The sequence below is a fragment of the Balaenoptera borealis genome (genome assembly GCF_965194805.1).
Source record: "Balaenoptera borealis genome assembly, chromosome: 4".
Classification (NCBI taxonomy): domain Eukaryota; kingdom Metazoa; phylum Chordata; class Mammalia; order Artiodactyla; family Balaenopteridae; genus Balaenoptera; species Balaenoptera borealis.
This window is the reverse complement of record NC_138861.1, coordinates 121,076,272-121,089,579: the sequence shown is the minus strand read 5'-3', so window position 1 is coordinate 121,089,579 and position 13,308 is coordinate 121,076,272. Positions and strand designations below refer to the sequence as shown.

General features: G+C 36.6%; 1 protein-coding gene across 1 annotated transcript in view; it reads left to right on the top strand.

Annotated features, from left to right (window-relative positions):
• Window positions 1–12,879, top strand: part of PITX2 (paired like homeodomain 2) — a 274,777-nt gene extending 261,898 nt beyond the window's left edge. Inside the window, exon 5 of the transcript XR_014243676.1 lies at window positions 404–12,879. The gene's annotated coding sequence lies outside the window, so the exon portion shown is untranslated. The remainder of the gene's footprint in view (window positions 1–403) is intronic.
• Window positions 12,880–13,308: the final 429 nt, after the last annotated feature.

Genomic DNA, 13,308 nt, shown 5'->3' with positions numbered 1-13,308 from the left:
TTTCATTTTAGAAGATGTCGTCTTAAATGTCTGTGACGTGACGTGATGCTGCCTCATCAGTGCGGGCCTCTAAAAACATCAATTGTGTTCAATTGTGAAATGTCTTTAAAGGTTTCATTTCAAACTATACATATAAAGCAATTCTGCAGTGTGTCCCCAAGGAGATCTAAACCAGAGAGTTGAGGTTGATGGAGTGACAGCCAGCAAAGTCCTCTCTAGGTGATACATAATATATAATAAATTCAAATCCTTTCACCTCCAAAATGACAAGTTTACCTGGTATGTCTATCTTGGGTGATGTTTATATGTTCTGTAGAATATGAGATACTCAGCAGGTTTCTTTCAAACTCTCACTTGTTTTGTAGCAAGGGTCCCAATCTAACTTATTCTATGTTTACCCCAGAATTCAGATGAAGTGAGCCATCATGAGAAAAAAGTACCAAGGCTCACAAGTTTCAAGAACTATGAGGAAGTTTCTAAAGGAAGAAAGGGATCGAAATTGGGCACATTTGTCCTATGTTTATTTTCTTCTCCCGCACCATAGACAAAAATATAGGTTCACCTATTTTGTTCACTGATGTGTCCCTAAAATCTAGAACAATATGTATACATTGTAGGTGCTCAATAAATATTCGTTGAATAACTGAATGAATTGCATTTCTATCCAGTCCCCACAGATTCCTTTGAATTGTAGCATGAGGGAGCTACAGAAAAGAAAACATTAGAACTGTTAAGCAAACTTTCTGAAAGCACAACACAGCTGCTGCATTGGTGACAGAAGTTTGAACAATGGCCAGGGACAGGGATGTTAGCTTCAAAAGATAGCACCCTTATACCAACAACAATGTTCTTGGCTTCAAGTGTGGCAGATATAAGCAAAAGTAATAGTTGACAGTGGAGATCATGTCCTCAGTGGCCATTAGCAGGAGATCTGCTGCTTTTAATAGTAATGAGCGCCATCACCCTTGAAAAGCAGAGCTGAGAAGAGGAAAAAATGAATCCCACAGAGTACCCAAGAAAACTAGTTCATGACTCATGGACCCCAAGCACCAAACTTCTTTATGCTCTAAGGTAGTTACTCTTAAGCACCAGGGGCAGTCTTGAATTGGTTGTTGAACTTGAAAGTTGATTTGCCCTTCCTGTAGCCATCCAGCTTTCTTTTTAAAACAGGATTCTAATCTTGGTGATAGAAGATGTTTTGTAATGAGTACTGATAACATGAAACAACACACTATTCTTTTATCGAGACAAAATTACTCTGGGCTAACCCTGCCCTGTGACACTACTTCACGTAGTGTCAGAGACTCAAAAGGAACCAAACTGAACCACAATATGTTTTGACTTATAAGCACCCGTGATGTCTCAGACCCCTTCTCAGGTAACATGTATTTTCACAAGGACTATCTGGAAACAACATCTATTTCTTTATTGTTTAATCCCAAAGACAAATTTGAGAAAGAAATGAGTAGCCAGTCCGGAATGGATGACAGCTCAGTGATAAGCAGTTTGGGGAGGGAATCTCAAATGAGGATTCTTCAGTGTTGCTGGCAGCACACCACGCGACCCATCTATAGGCGCCGTCCTAGGATTATAATCACTTGTGTCTTTTCTCTCTTCTCCCTCATACAACCAAATTTAGCCATGAATAAATCCAGTTAGGACTTGAGAGCAACACAGTGACCTTCTTTTTTACTGAGAGAGTCTGTTGGATCCTTAAGAACTAGTCCTGCACTAGAGCCAAATACACAGGTCTTGGGATGAGAAGAAGAGCAGCTAGTGGAGCTGGAGAAGGAGCCCTAGGGAGGCTGCCACCTGGAGTGCTGTCCCTTTCATGAGCCCTTAACTTGCCCTTGGAGATAGGAGGACAATCTGGAGGATTAAAAAACAACATGAAGAAAATAATAACAGCCACAAACAAGACACAGGAAAACTGTGACATAGAAGCCAAGGGATGCATGTGTTCTGAGAAAGAAACTATCAACAATGTAGAATGTGCTGAGAGGACAAATAAGATGAGGCCTTGTATTGCCCAGCAAATTTAGAGATATGGAGGTCCTGAGAAATGGGGAGAGGACAAACCAGGTCCGACAGAAATGGGTTGGTTGTCTTCCAATGTCCATTCTCCCCTTTCTCTTTGGTAACTGAATTTTTAGCTGGACACATGACACGCAGAATAAAAACTCCATTTGCCAGCCCCACTCTGTCCCTGCAGCTAGGTGTGGCCATGTGATATAAAGCACTAAGATGTAAGTAGAAGTGTCTTGGGCCAGCTGCCAAGCACATTAAGAGCCAGCTAACACATGTCTTTTGCCACTTCTTCCCCCTTTCTGCATCCTGTTGCCTGAACATGAATATAATGCAAAATCAAGTTAGCTCATGAAGGCCATGCCCAAGGTATAGCAGATCAGAAAGATAGAAGCAGCCTTAAATTCTAGGGACTTTCATGGAGCTGAGCTTCTTTGCCAGCCTTGGATTGCCTACCCCCAGACCTTTGTGATAGAGAACAATACAATTCCATTTTATTTAAGCTACTGTTATAGCCGTATCTAATCATTTCTGAAGCCATGGTCAAAAAGGTGTCTCATACACGTCATGGCCAAAGCATAACTCTTGGCCTTCCTCCCCCGAAGTCTGCTTCTCACATATTCTGCCCCATCTCAATTAATGATATCCTATAAACCCAGCTGCTTAGGCCAAAAATTAAGCATCATCTTGATTTCTCTCACAGCTTAATGTAATCCACAGAAGTCCTATCAGCAGAACCGTCAGTAAACACCATGATTGCAACTATTTCTCCCACCCCACCCCTACCTCTTCAGTACAGGCCATTAGAATTTCCCTCCCAGATCACTGCCACAGCTTTCTTTCTAGTCTTTATGCTTCTACCTTTCCCTCTATTATCCATTTTCTATGAAAGATTTGAAATGATCTATTTAAAAATGTAAATCAGGTCATAACTGAATTCTCATCAAACCCATCCAATTAGTTTTCCTTCATACTTTGAACAAAATTTCAAGTCCTTGCCATTATCCACATGGACTTCCACAATATGCCCCTGACTACCTCCCGATTTCATCTCTTACCAATCTCCTCCTAGCTCATGCCGTTCAAGTTATGTTGGCCCTCCTGCTGTTCCTTGAACATCCTACTTCATGAAGATATACACACACTTCTAAGCCTTGGGTTTTTGAAGAGCAGTTATTACATGCTAATTGCTGTCCTCGTTTTGTCTTATCTGTCAGCAAAAGTCTCACCACTTATCCCCAGAAGCCTCTCCTGTCTCAACTGTCTTTGCCAACAAGCTCTTAAGACTGAGTGAACAGTTCAGTATTTACTGAACACTTACTTTGTGTCAGAGGAGCTTACAGATATTACCTTTTATTAAATAGAGAATATCATTATTCCTATCTTCTAGATGAGAAAACTAAGAATTAAATAGGTTAGGTGCTGTGCAAAACATGAAGAGTTAGGGATGTCAACCCAGGTGTGTGTCCCCCTTGAACATCAGTGTTATATGTAAGTCTCGTGTTCATGTACCAGTGATGAGGAAAATCAAGCCGAGAGAAACTCTGCATCTAGGAGTTCAAATCCAGAGAGGAGGAATCAAAGGCCTCATTACTCGTGGGAATGAATCTTCTGTTTCCTGGAAACCATAACAAAAGTGGCAAGACTGAATAGAAGGCTTTGGAAAAAACAAAGGGAAACTATTTTCCTATCTTAGTTTGAACTGTCAGCATCCTAAACTTACTTAATCTATCTCACTTACCAAGCTCTAAGATGACTGCCCCGCTCCAGTTGGGCAATAAGATCAGATAAAGTGCCTTTTAAATATATTAAAAGAGCCTGGACACCAAACTAGTTGACTAAGATATAAATCTAAACCAAACATTGATACAGGACAATTATGTTCTGCAAAAGTAGTTATTTCAACATTATGCTATCTAGTTATAAAAAGGAGTGGTGGAAATTGATCTATTAAAGATATATCTACAATCTATATCTATATCTTTCTCCTATTGTTTCTGTTTCTCTGGAGAAGCCTGACTAATACTGTGACACTATCATAGGCATTGGGGCCTCCTCGGGTCCGAATTGCTCCAGATTGTCTTCAGTCAAAACCAGCTTCATTTAATTTGCCATGTTAGGCTCTGTAAAGAAAAACAACTGTTTTTAAAACAGTGATTTGCTTTTGATTTGTAAAAATCACATGTAACAGTTGCACCTGGAAAAATAGCTTATAAATAGTAGGCATGCAGTAAATATTTGTTAAACATTTATTAGACTACATAACTTATGGCATCTATGGTTACCTAATGGCATCATATCCTAATTGCTAAGAAGAGAATGACTTCTGGAGAGCTTAAGCTAGAAATCTAAAGTTAAAGTCAGAGCCAAAATACCGTGTGTTATAGAGAAGTGATGGCATTATGGAAATTGGAGATCCAGAGTATAGCCACAGTTTTTCTCTTCTTGAAAAATAATTTTCGTCTGAAAAATCAAGTGTTTCAAAATACATTGCAAGGCCAAGAGATTTATTTATAACAACATTTTTTCTTCATAACTACAATACCTAATTATAGTTAACTTATAGCCATGATAGATTTTTTCCTATAAACTAATAAATACTAGTGCTAGGATTTAGAACTGCTGAACCAGTGCAGGCTGATTGATTTAAGGCATATGCACCCTCATGTGAATCATACAGGCCATTATCTCTAGCAGAGGTAGAGCTGAATGGTCAGGAATTGATTACAGTATTCCAAATAATGTCAGCTTTCTTTAATTATAGGATAGAAGTTATTGAAGCAAAGAGTGGTGCTTTGGTGGAACCAAAGGCCAAAGGACAAGGTCTCTAATAATAAAATGAAAGTTATCTCAAAAAAGAAGAAAACATTAGAGATAGCTTAAGGAAGAGAAAATTTCATGATATTTATTTCTAGGCCAAGTCCAAATAAACACTTACCTGTGCTACCATTACAAAGCTACATGGTTTCCTGGTTAGAAGCTATACATGATACTCAGGGGGAAACAGCTCTGTCATTTAATTAGGCATTTAGTCAGGTAATTGCAAGAAGTTGGGGGTTCTCTCCATTTCCAAATAATAAAAATATTAAAAGGCAATTGACACCTAATTTTAATATTTTTAAAATGCTCTCTTATTGAGTTCCCCTCAACCCTACAGAAATTTTAAAACTGGGGAAAATATAAGAAATGACTGCTTTTAGACATTGGCAGCCAAAACTGTGCTTCCTAAAAGAGGGGATGCCAAAACGATGAGCCTTACAATAAATCCCCAGCTTTCTGCCTAGAGAGACTTTCCAAGCTGGGGTACAAGGAGGTACAAGAGCCGAGCTGGCCATCCATGGGGTTCAAAGGCAAGACAAGTGCCTACCATTAAGGAGGAGTAGCTTCTACATCTGACTCCTCTTCTGCATTTCAAATCCCATTGCCTTGAGGCCCTTACATTTTCTGAATTACTGAAGTTTCTTCCCTAATTATCTTCTTCCTTTCATTTTCACCCCTAAAAATCTATCCTTGAAATTTATGTCAGACTGATTTTTCTAAAAAATAAATTTAGTTGCAATTCTTCCAGTTAAAATTATTCAGTGAGTCCCTCTGCCTTTGGGATTAATTGAAAATATTAGCACAGAACATAATTTTAGTGATCTAGGTTCTATTAATTATCACCCCCACCTATCTACTCTGCCTTACTTTTCTACCTCCACAGTATCTGACACTCCATTCTTACTGGTAGTTGCCTAAATAGGGCATTCTTCCACAAGCCCACGGCCAGCTTATGGCACACAAGGACCATGAAACATCCCACAGGACCCCGTACTTACAAGGGTTCTGCACTTGCTTTAAGGTTCTGCTGTCAGCATCTTGAAATTCTTAATAATTTTTTTGTAAGATGATTTTACTGGGCCCCACAATTTATGTAGCCAGTCTTTTCTAGTTTTATATATGCTGTTCTCTTTGATTGGAATTAACACACACACACACACACACACACACACACACGCCACTAGCACTGTGGAGAATGGGGTGATAAAGTTTGAGTGAAATGTATAAAGCACTGGGGCACTTGGATTTGAGTTTTGGCCCTATCAGATTTTAGGTCTTAACCTCTCTTAATTTGTTTCATTACCTGTAGGGGGTTAAAATATCTTTTCTGCTTACCTTACAGAGCTGATAAAAGGATTGGCTTAGATAGTGTACAAGTTTTTAAACAGTAAAATACAGAGAGGGATTTTAAGCGTATCACCACATCTTAATTGGCTCACTTGTTTTAGTTAATATCAAGTAATCCCCATTTCCAGGAGGAAAAATTATGATGTCAAAACAAATTATTTCTTATACTCCAACAAAAACTGAAATTTAGATGTTTGAGATTATGTAAGATCCTTTTATAAAGTAAGTTTTCAGATGGCCGCCAAAGGCCTCTGCCTTTAACTATAACTTGGAGAATACCACAAATGAATCAAAACAATCACAGATTCTTACAGTATAAAGGGGAAAAGTTGAATATGCAACCTGGTGAGTACACCCTGTCATTTTACCTTCCAGAAATTTCCTCTCAGCAAAGTAACTCACAGCAGCTTACCCTTCAAAAAGTTCCCCAGCAAGAGAGTAGAATGCTCTGGGGAAAATGTTTTTTGACATAATATTCAAATATGCCTTACAAAGATATATACCTAGGGGTTGAAATTCAAAATTAGGTAGACAGAGATCTCCTTAAAGCAAGGGTTATTGAATAGTATGAGACTCTTGAAGTGACATGAATTTTTATAAATAAGATTTTGGTAAAAGAAGACAGGGAGAGAGAAGCTGTTTTTGGAATGCTGACTGTATGTCGGGATAGGTGCTTTCAAATACATTTTCATTAATCTTATCCTATCTTAGAATTTAAGTTGAAAAATCTTAATGGAAATAAATTTGGAAAAATTAGGATATGAAAAGTAGAATTATTCTATTTTACTAGAGAAAGATGAATATAGATGTAAAAATCTTCAACAAAATACTAGCAGAGTGAATTCAGTAGCATATTAAGAGGATTATACATCCTAAGTGGGGTTTATCCCAAGAAACCAATATAATATGCCACAGTAATAGAATGGAGAATGGACTTCCCTGGTGGTCCAGTGGTTAAGACTCCGTGCTTCCACTGCGGGGGGCACAGGTTCGATCCCTGGTCAGGGAACTAATATCCCGCATGCATGCAGTGTGGCCAAAAAAAAAAAAAAAAAGAATGGAGGAAAAAAAACACATGATCATTTCAATTCATGCAGAAAAGAAGTTTGACAAAATCTAATACCATATAATGATAAAAACAAACAAACTAGGAATAGACGGGAACTTCCTCAACATGATGAAAGACATTTGTGAAAGATTATAAATAATATTCTCAATGATGAAAGACTGAAAGTTTTCTCCCTAAAATCAAGAAAAAAACAAGAATGCTGCTTTTGCTACTTCTAGTCAATGTTATACTGAAAGTTCTAGGCAGATCACTTGGGGGAATAAAAGAAGAGAAAGAAAACAGGAGCGAAATGTATCTAAATCAGAAAGGAAGGAGTAAAAGTATCTCTGTTGTCAGATGACATGACCCTTATATATAGCAAGTCCTAAAGATTCCACAAAAAAAAGTTATTAGATCTAATCAAATTCAGCAAAGTGACAGAATATAAGATTGACATTAAATATCCAGTTATATTCTATACACTAGCCATGAACAACCTGAAAATGAAATTAAGAAAGCAATTCCATTTATAACAGCATCAAAAATAATGAAATACTTAAAAAGAAATTTACCAAGGAGTTGAAAGACTTGTACACTGAAAACTACAAAACATTGCTGAAGGAAATTAAAGAAAAACTTAAATAAATGGGAGGACAGACCATATTCATGGATTAGAGGACTTAATATTGTTAAGATAGCAGTACTATCCAAAGTGACTGACAGATTGAATGTAATCCCTATCAAATTCCCAACAGTCTTTTTTGCAGATATGGAAGAGTTCATCCTAATATTTATATGGAATTGCAAAAGACTCCAAATAGCAAAAACAATCTTGGAAAAGTAAAGCAGGAGTATGTTGATAATTGGAGAGGCTATGCATATGTGGGGGCCAGGGGTATATGGAATATTTCTGTACCTTACTCTCAGTTTTTCTGTGAACCTAAAACTGCTCTGTAAAAAAGTCTTGAAAAAAAGAAAAGCAAAGTTTAAGGACTCAAACTTTCTGATTGTCAAAACTTACTAAAATGTACAGTAATCAAAACAGTGTATACTGGCATATGAATAACATAGATCAATGGAACAGAGTTGAGAATTCAGAAATAAATCAATACATCTATGGTCAATTGAGTTTTGACAGAGGTGACGAGACCATTCATTGGAGAATGAATAGTCTCTTCAACTGGATACCTACATAAAAAAAAATAAGGTTGAACCCCGATCTCACACCATACACAAAAATTAAGTCAAAATGAATCAAAAACTTAAATGTAAAAGCAAGAATTATAAAAAAAAAAACACTTAGGAGAAAATATAGCACAGGGAACTCTACTCAATTCTCTGTAATAACCTGTATGGGAAAAGAATCTGAAAAAGAAGAGAATATGTATATGTATAACTAAATCATTTTGCTGTACACCTGAAACTAACACAACATTGTTAATCAACTATACTCTAAAATAAAATAAAAATTTAGAAACACTTAGGAGAAAATATAGGGCAAATCTTCATGGCCTTGAATTTAGCAATAAATTCTTAATATGTCAACAAAAGCATAAGCAACATCAACAAAAAAAAATACATAAATTGGACTTCATCAAAATTTAAAACTTTAATGTATTAGAAGATACTATCAAATAAGTGAATAGACAACATGCAGAATGGGAGAAAACATTTGCAAATTGCATATCTGTTAAGGGTCTAATATTCAGAATAAAAAGACAAATAACCCAATTGAAAAAATGGACAAAGGACTTAAATAGAGATTTCTCCAAAGAAAGGCCAACAAGCACATGAAAAGATACTCAACGTTATTAGTCATTAGGAAATGCAAATAAAAGCTACTCATACTCATATTCATCTGGATGTCTATAGTTTTTTAAAATGGAAAATAAGTGTTGGCGAAGATGTATTGAAATTAGAACCCTCACATAGTGCTGGTGGGAATGTAAAACAGTACAGCGACTATGGAAAATGGTTTGTAGTTCTTCAAATAGTTAAACATAGGATTACTATATGACCCACTAATTCCACTCCTCAGTGTAAGCCCAAAGAATTGAATGCAAGTATTCAAACCAGAACTTGTATGTGAATGTTCGTAGCAGCACTATTCATATTTGGCAAAAGGTGGAAACAACCCAAATGTCCATCAACTGATGAATAGATGAACAAAATGTGGTATATTCATACAGTGGAATATTATTCAGCCATAAAAGGAAATGAAGAGCTGATCTTGCTACAACGTGGATGAACCTTGAAAACATTATGCTTAATTAAAGAAGCGGTCATATAGGGCTTCTCTGGTGGCACAGTGGTTAAGAATCCACCTGCCAGTGCAGGGGACACGGGTTCGAGCCTTGGTCCAGGAAGATCCCACATGCCACGGAGCAACTAAGCCCGTGCACCACAACTACTGAGCCTGCACTCTAGAGCCCGCAAGCCACAACTACTGAGCACGTGTGCCATAACTACTGAAGCCCGCATGCCTAGAGCCCGTACTCCTCAACAAGAGAAGCCCGCGCACCGCAACAAAGAGTAGCCCCCACTCGAAAGCCCGCGTGCAGCAGTGAAGACCAAACACAGCGAAAAATAAATAAATAAATTTATATATTAAAAAAAAAAGGTCATAAACTGTATCATTCCATTTATATGAAATTCCCGGAACAGATAAATCCACAGAGACAGAAAACAGATTGTTTCCAGAGACTGGTGTAGGGAGGTTTGGGGAGTGACCGTTTAATGGATACAGGGGTTTTCTTTTTGGGTGATGAAAATGTTTCAGAACTGGATAGAGGTGATGGTTGCACAATATTGTGAAGTAGTAAATGCCACTGAATTGAACACTTTCTTTTGGTAAATTTTTTGTTTTGTTAGTTTTACCTCAATTTTTAAAAATCGAGGGAAGAAGATTCCATAACACAAGGAGAGCAGTTTAAACTTTTTTGAGGAAGGAAGTGATAGGACCTGACTTCTAGGAAAATAATTTTGCTGGAGTGTGAAAAGTTTGTTGGAGAGGAGATACATTTCAACCACAGGCAGTGAGCAGTCTTTTATAATATTGTTTATAATCATGAAAGTGGTTCTGCGTTTGTGGAGCTGGGAGAATGGAATTAAGAGTAAGAATGAAACTTCCCAATATATTCCTTTTCATATAATTTTGATTTTTGAAAATCGTTCATTTAAACAAATACCTGAATTTATACTTGTCCTTGTGCCAGACATTGTATGGGATAGCCTAAGATTCTAGTTGAAGAATCAGAGTAGTTCACAAAATGTTCAATGATAACAGAGGGGCAAAGATAATAATCAGAAAACAGTTAAGAGTCAAAAGAGAGTGGATGAATGTCTTGTCTATTCCAAAATTAAAATAAAATTACGTTGGATAAGCTGAACTTTATGAAAATATTCACTATATTGCCCTTTATCCACTGTGCCTCAGGTCTCTGAAAATTTTACCATAGACTAGTGTTAATTTCCAAATTTTTTACCTTCTCACCTCTTTACTTCAACCTTTTATCTGTTAACCTAGGTTGATTCTAATCTCTTGCTATCACAAACAATGCTGTAGTGAATAAACACAGGCTTGTATTATTTCAAAAATGCACAGCTAGAATAAATTTCCCGAGGTGAGCTTGCTGTAATCTTGATAGAGATTCCCCAACTGCACTTCATCTAACAATTGAACCTTTTTTCCTGGCTGCAGCAAGGTAAAAAATATCTGTTTATGCTATCAAAATTTGTGATGTTTTCCAATGACAAGTAAGAAGTGCCATAAAGTATAGTTTTGACTGTGTTTTTCTTGTTATGTTTAAATTAAGCCTTTTATTCATATTTTAAAGGCCATTTGTTATGGTTGATTTCCATATTATGTCAGTCATGTCCTTTGGCTGCCTTTCTAATTGAGCTGATTGTTGTTCTCTTCTCAGTATCTAAGGGATCTTTACATATTAAGGACATTAACCCTTTGTCTCTGATATAAGTTGCAAATATTTTTTCCAAGTTTACCATTTGTTTTTTGACTTTGCTGTGTGTGTTTCCTGCCATGCCCCCCCAAAAAATGATTTTTATTTAGTAGAGTTTATTTGTTTTTTAATTTCATGGATCCTGGTTTGAAGTCACAGTTAGAAAGGCTTTTTACACAGGATATAAATTTGCTCGTTTTCTTTGAGTACTTAGGTGGCTTTATAAGTGTATTTTATGAATATTTTATATATTGTACCTGTGGATCCATTTGGAATTTATCCTTGCTGTAAGATACAGATCAAAGTTTGTCTTAGTCTAGATAAGTCCCCAGTTGTGCCCAACGTTATTTCCTAAAAGTCAGACTTTATCCCGACTATTAAATAGGCTGAATAAATCCCCACATTTATGTGCATCTGTTCCTGAGCTTTCTCTTTTATTATACTGGTCTGTCTACAGGCAGCTCCAGTACAGCCCAGTTTTAAATATTGAGGTGTTATACTATGTATTAATACCTGATAAGGTTAGCCTCATGTTAATATTCTTCCTTTCCAGAGTTTTCCTGGCTGTTATAGTTGTTTTTAATTTTTTCCTTGTGAAATTTAGAATCAACTTGTTTAGTTCCACAAAACAATACATTAATATTTTAATTGAATTACATTAGATTTGTAAATTAACTTAGAGAGAATGATGTCTTTATGATGTTGAATCATACTAACCACACATATTTTGCAGCTTCTCTAAGGTTCAAATCTTCTTTTATTTTTTTCAGAAACATATTAAAGTTTCCCTCTTGTATGTCTTTCCCATTTCAAATTAAGTTTTTTCCTATATATTTTGTCTCTTTTGTAGCTACTGTAAATGAAGTCTTCTCCATCCTCAGAGTCTAATTGCTTGCTAACGAACACATGAAAACCATTAATTACCAACTTATTCTGTTGTGCATAGTGATTTTTCAATTTTTGTCCCCATTTATATGGAAATTTTTCTTATTTACTAAAGCCTGGACTTATTTAGAGTAGCAATTAAATTCCCCACAATTTGTCTTCCAGAAGACATTCTGACATGATATATATTTTTTCCTCCGTCTTCCAATCCAGCCACACTGGTTCACTCACTTTTTCTAACCATGCCACACACTTTTATGTTAATGTGGTTTCAGTCTTCTTTCCTTGTTCCCATTCCAGCCACCTAATAGTCAAATTTAATTTTTAATATTGCCTCCATAAAGCTCAGTCATTTATTTATCAAGAAATCACAGGTCCTTTCTCTGTTTTGCTATAGCATGTTGCATAGTTCTAGTGCATACGTATGTGCCTTTGTATTTTGGATGAATGCCTAGAAAACAACAAATACTGTTTGAAGTACGTAGAATAGAGAAATAGGTAGGTAGACAGATAAGAGAGAGAGGCAAATACATATGAGATGTTTCTGGACTTTAATGTTTCATAGGCTACTAACAGTTCAAAGAAATATTGAGAACAGCTATGGAGTTGTTAGATTTTATTCTACCAAAGTAGTATATTTAAATACTCTGTAATGGTCTATATGGGAAAAGAATGTAAAAAAGAGTGGATATATGTATATATATAACAGATTCACTTTGCTGTACACCTGAAACTAACACAACATTGTAAATCAACTATACTCCAATAAAAATTTTAAAAATAAAAATAATTCCAGGGCTTCCCTGGTGGCGCAGTGGTTGAGAATCTGCCTGCCAATGCAGGGCACACGGGTTCGAGCCCTGGTCTGGGAAGATCCTACATGCCGCAGAGCAACTAGGCTCGTGAGGCACAATTACTGAGCCTGCGCATCTGGAGCCTGTGCTCTGCAACAAGAGAGGCCGCGATAGTGAGAGACCCGCACCGCGATGAAGAGTGACGCCCGGTCACCGCAACTAGGGAAAGCCCTAGCACAGAAACGAAGACCCAACACAGCCAAAAATAAATAAATAAATAAACTTTTTTTTAAAAGAATAAAAAATAAAAAATAAAAAAATAAAAATAATTCCAAACAAAATGAAAAACAAGAAAACACCATAGGGAATTCCCTGGTGGTCCAGTGGTTAGGACTCTGCACTTTCACTGCTGTGGACCCAGGTTCAATCC